The sequence below is a fragment of the Sorex fumeus genome, unplaced genomic scaffold, assembly GCF_029834395.1.
Source record: "Sorex fumeus unplaced genomic scaffold, SorFum_2.1 ptg000011l, whole genome shotgun sequence".
NCBI classification, from domain to species: Eukaryota; Metazoa; Chordata; class Mammalia; order Eulipotyphla; family Soricidae; genus Sorex; species Sorex fumeus.
Window position 1 is genome coordinate 5,842,783 of NW_026606068.1, and position 6,000 is coordinate 5,848,782.

Sequence of the window (6,000 nt, forward strand, 5' to 3'; positions counted from 1 at the left end):
CTCAAGGCAAACACCCTACCACTGTGCTATCGACCCAAAATTCACACCCGCACCATACTTCCCACCCCATCACCACCAGGTGGAGCCCTGGCGCCCCAGAGGACTACCACACCAGCAGCCTTAAGTAGCCCGGTATGGCCAGACCTAACATTCAACTGCCCAGCCTGATGGATCAGGAACCTCCAGCTGGGACCCTGGGGCCCTCTGAACTCTACTTGGGAGAGTCAAAAACTAAGAGCCCCAAAGTTCAGCGCTTCTATCTGCTTCCTTTTTCAGACTGACCAGGCTGGTAAGGGCGGATGGGAGGAGATAGACACCCCCCACTCAGGGCCCCAGCCTGGCATCCGGCACAGTCACTTTGGCCTGCGAGGTTCTCCTCAAGGTTACAGAGAATAAGCTGGTGAGCTGTTATTCTCTTTGGGGGTTTTTTTTTGGGGGGGAGGAGTTGTGGGGGGCGGGTGATACACCTAGCAGTGCTCAGGGATCATTCTTGGTAGCGCTCAGGGATTGATCCTAGATTGGCTGCATACAAGCGCCTTACCCACTGTACTATCACTCTGGCCCCTGGGAGTTCTTATTCGATCTGGCACCAATACCTCAGTCTGTGGATGTTGTTTTTTTTTTTTCTTTTTTGTTGTGCGTGAGTTGGGTCACACCTGGCTATACTCAGAGGTTTTTCCTGACTCTGTGCTCAGGAATCACTCCTGCCAGTGCTCAGGGGACCATATGGGATGCCGAGGATTGACCCCAGCCCTAGCCGCTGTACTATTATGGCCCTGACCCCATCCTTGTTTTTTGTTTTCCTTTTTGAGTCACACCTGGCGATGCTCAGGGGTTACTCCTGGCTCATGCACTCAGGAACTACTCCTGGCGGTGCTCGGGGGACCATATGGGATGCTGGGAATCGAACCTGGGTTGGTTGCATGCAAGGCAAACGCCCTACCCACTGTGCTATTGCTCCAGCCCCCCATCCTTGATTTTTGTTTGTTTCTTTGGTTTGTCTTATTATTATGACATCTTATTATCTCATTCCTACTTTGGACAAACTGGCAGGCTACCGAATGTAGCCTGCCCACACAGCAGAGTCTGGCAAACTCCCCGTGGCGTCCCCAATATGCCAAGTACCAGTAACAATGATGGGTCTCATTCTCCTAAAGAGCCTTGAATATAATCTCAGGGCTAGGATGAAGGAGACGTTACTGGGGCCTGCTCGAGGCAATCGAAGATTAACAGGATGATTTGTGTGATTGTGATTTGTGATTTGGTTTGTGTGGGGAGAGCCCGGGGCCACTCCTGGTCCTGCTGGACCAATGGCACCTGATGTTTTGATCCTTGAGGCCGGCTGAGGCGATTCAGCTAGAGTCCGGCAGTGCTGGGAGTGCAGGACCTAACTGGAGGTGCGGTTGGGGACGTTTACGGAGCTAAAGGTCGAACTCGGGACCTGGAGAGTGAGAAGCCTGGGTTTCAGCCCTGGGAGCACCCTCGCCGCCTTCAGCGCAGGGTGCCGGCCACTGCAGAGGTGCAAGTGGCATCTCAGAGGCTGGCCCCAGGGATGGTGTCTGGTGCCTTCCTTTGGAGGAGTAGCTCTCAGATTGTTCGTTCTCAGTTGGGCTGTCCATATCAAATTGTTCACATGTTTTCAGACAGTTGACATGTGATTTGCAGGGTTCCTTTCCCCTCACCATGGGTGTCCTTGGAATCGCTGATGATCCCTCTTGATTCTGGGCTGCGTGTGCTTCTTCGGTGCATGGCTGAGAACGCTGTGAATGGACCCACCTCCTGGGTGGTCCCGCTTGCCTTTTCTCCTAAGAGTTGAATAGTTTTGCCTCAAACATTCAGGCTTTTGATCCATTTCCCATTAATGTGAGATATTCTGTGCTGCTTTCAGGAACTTTTGAAATTTTGCTCCTGGACCCTCAGCTTGAGTGGCTGGCCACACTGCGGATGCCAGAGGCTCTGCTGGCCCATGAGAGAGCCTAAGCCTGAGCTAACTAACCACAGACTCCAAAAACTCCAAGGAGTGTGGTGTGAGGTGGCCAGCCGGAGCACCAATCCCTGTCCCTACAAGTGGCCAGGCTGCTTCTGGGATGTGGGAAGGTGGGGGTGTGGGGATGAGGGGGTGTGAGATGCGGGGTGCAGGGGTGTGGCCATGAGGGGATGAGGGGATGCAGGGATGGGAGGGTGCGGGGATGAGAGGATGCGGGGATGCGAGGATGTGAGCATGTTGGAATGTGAGAGTGTGGGGATGTGGAGACGCAGGGATGTGGGGTGCAGGGATGCAGGGATGCGGGGGTCTGGGGATGAACAGGTGTGAGCATAAGGGGATGCAGGGATGTGGAGATGCAGAATGTGGGGTTGTGGGGATGCAGGGGTGTGGGGATGTGGGAATGTGGGAACGTAGGGGTATGGAGATGCGGGGTTGTGGGGATGTAGGGGTGTGGAAATGTGGGGATGTGGAGGTGTGGGGATGAAAGGGTGTGGGGATATGGGATGTGGAGTTGTGGGGATTCGGGGATGTGGGGTGTGGGGATGTAGGGGTGTGGGGATGCGGGGATACAGGGATGTGGGGATACAGGGATGTCGAGGTATGGGGTTGTGGGGATGTAGGGGTGTGGGGATGCGGGGTTGTGGGGACGTAGGGGTGTGGGGATGCGGGGTTGTGGGGACATAGGGGTGTGGGGATGCGGGGATGTGGGGACGTAGGGGTGTGGGGATGCGGGGATGTGGGGACGTAGGGGTGTGGGGATGCGGGGATGTGGGGACGTAGGGGTGTGGGGATGCGGGGATGTGGGGACGTGGGGGTGTGGGGATGCGGGGATGTCCTCTCCAGCGGTTCTCCCTGTCTTGTCTCTGAGGAGGCATTTGTGCCCGCGAAGCAAGGAGACATGTGACAGCAGAGAAACGGCAGCTGAGGTGGAGACACCGCCTGGCGGGTGGGGTGGCTGGGGCAGGGCACAGCGGAGGGAAATTCTGGAGCAGCTGGACCGACCATGAGCACCTGTGGTCAAGGTCAGCGCGTCCTGCCTGGAGCTCCCCGAGGCCAGCGCAGGGAAGGCTCCGGCTGGCAGATGAGGCACAAAGATATGACGCTGGCAGCTGCCCCAGATGCCTCTGCACCAGCCAATGCTGCAGCGGCTCCTTCGGACCATTGGAGACAGAGCCAGGGACAGCCCCGGGGAGAAGGACGAGGCACCCTTGAGGGGGAAAGGAACCGCGCTGGTCAGCGGGACCCCAGGGGCCGTCTTCCCGACAGTGGGCGCGCTCCATCTCAGCCGTGACCCTGCAGAGGCTGGGGTGCCGCCGGGGGACTCCCAAGGGGCTGGAGGGCCACAGTCGGGGACAGGCCGCACTCACACGTCCCCTCCATGGTCCCTGTCAGCCCTGCAGATATGGGGAAGGGGCACTGGTGCCGGGACTCTGTGCCCGGCTGGCGGGACGCAGCCCACAGGAGTCAAATAAAAAAGCGAATAAAAGAGTAATCCCAGAGTGACACTTGTGATGAAGGAAACAAAACTGTGGCCAGAGGGTGGTGTCAGGGCTGGCGTGCGGGCTCTGCATGTAGGAGCCCTGGGTCTGAGCCCCGGGTTCCATATACACATCACTGGTCCCCCAGCATACCCCACCGGGACAGACTCCAGAGCATTGTGCTAGGAGTTGCCCCTGAGCACTGCTGAGGATGGCCTAAAAGTAAATAAACTGAAGGAGAAAGCCAGGAACAGAAGGGGCCCTGGGGCCCCACACCGGTCGGTCTCAGCAGCCCTGCAGCGGGGTCCGCACCGAGCCATCAAACCTGGCTGTCTGAGGGTCCCTGGGTGTGCCCCCAGGTCCCTGAGCAGGGCGTGGGAGCACCCCCCACCCCAAAGAAAGAAGCAGAGAAGAATCAAGTGAGTGATGGGGATGGTGGCTGTGAAGGAGACGGTCCCTCTGCGGGTGACGCTGGCTGAGACCTGGGGAGTGAGGCCAGGCCCACAGAAGCAGGGGAGCGGGTTCCGGGCAGAGAACGGCGTGTCCCAAGGCCCTGGGCGAAGCAGGAGGTAGCTTGGCATCTCCCAGGACCTGAAAGGAGGCCAGGGTGGCCGCAGACCAGGTCGCAGGAGCGGGCCGAGCGGCCCGACAGCCAACAGGCACATTTCACTCTCGTTTGCAGACACGGGTCCCGGGGAATGTTTTTAGAGGTTGAACCAGAGGGGGGGGGGGGGAGAGAGAGACAGAGAGAGAGACAGAGAGAGAGACAGAGAGAGAGACAGAGAGACAGAGAGACAGAGAGAGACAGAGAGACAGAGACAGAGAGACAGAGAGAGAGAGAGAGAGAGAGAGAGAGAGAGAGAGAGAGAGAGAGAGAGAGAGAGGAACTGGTTTTTGTTTTGCAAAGATCCTGCAGGCTCTAACCATGATCCAGGTTACTGGATTTTCTCGGCTGGAGACATGCAGCTTGGGGGAGGTGGATAACCAGCAAAGGAGAGAACATTCCAGAGTGATGCTGATGGGACACTATTAAAGAGTCCACCAGCTCCTGGCTCCAGGGCCCCCCCCCCCCCCGGGAATATTGATGCCGTCCAGTTCTGGAGAGGCCTGAGATCAGAAAGAGTTGGTCCCAGTCCCCAGAGGTGAGAACAGCATGTCCCCAGGGCCTCACGGACAGCCCCGGGGTCAGTCAGGGAAGGTGGGGTGTCAGAGGTTGAGGTGAGGACTGCTGATTTGTAGGCTCTGAGTGGCCCTGAGAGTGATCCCGGGTTGTGGGGGTCTAGGGCCTGGTGGCAGCCACGAGTTTGCCTAGGAAAGTTCAGAGCTCTGAAAACTATAGTGACCAGCTGCCTGGGACCCCCAGTTCTGTGGAGAGGCCTGGAGAATTCTAATTGCCCTACCGTTTTGTTTGGTAAGAACTTATTTCATAAAATCCAGTTCTAGGGGCTGGAGCAATAGCACAGCGGGGAGGGCGTTTGCCTTGCACGCGGCCGACCTGAGTTCGATTCCCAGCATCCCATATGGTCCCCTGAGCACCGCCAGGAGTCATTCCTGAGTGCAGAGCCAGGAATAACCCCTGCACATCGCCGGATGTGACCCAAAAAGCAAATAAATAAGTAAATAAAATTCTAGGCAACAGTCAATAACTCTTTTGTTTTGGTTTGGTTTGGTTTTGAGGCCACACCCAGTGATTCTCAAGGGTTTCTCCTGGCTCTGCATCAGGAATCACTCCTGGTGGTGCACAGGGGACCCTATGGGATGCTGGGGATCGAACCCGGGTCGGCCGTGTACAAGGCAAGTGCCTCCCCACTGTACTGCCTCTCCAGCCCAGGTAAATTGCTTTTGTTAATATTTAAAAACCCAAGGTGGTGACAGCTGTGTTCTGGCAGCCACGTTTTCCGTGTGGTCCCGCAAGTCTTCCCCTGCTCTGACTGGCGTGAGCGGCGCCCACAGTGCCAATGATGCCAATACGCTCGCACCCAGAAACGCCCCCTGACCCAGCCCAAGCCTCAAAGGACTGGGGATATGCTGAAGCCCAAAGTCACCCCCTCCTGTTCTTGTGTCCCGGATCCCACAGCCCCCAGCCGTAGTCCTTGGCTGGTGCTGAGAGCTGCCCGGGTTGGCTGTGGGCAGAGTTTCTGCACCATCTGGGCGACGGTTAGGATCCACTGTTGCTCCCAGACTCTTCGGGCGTTTTGTTTTGTTCCAGGACCACACTCGGCAGTGCTCAGTGTTGACTCCTGGCTCTGTGCTCAGGGATCATTCCTTGGCAATGCTCAGGGAGCCGAGGACTGAGCCCTGTGCCAGTCCCTGCCGGCTGTACTCTCGCTCCAGTCCCAGCCCTTTTGTTTGTTTTTTCAAACAGGCAAAACAGTCATCAAAGGGTTTGGGGAGCCAGAGGCTCCAACGTGGCCCTGGGGCAGGGGTGCGGGGAGCTCACGCCTCATGTCAGGGGAGGGGTTCTGAGGGCTGGGTGAAGGCAGGGGCCAGGGAAGGAAAATCCACAGTGGGCCGGAGTGACAGTCCAGCGGGGCG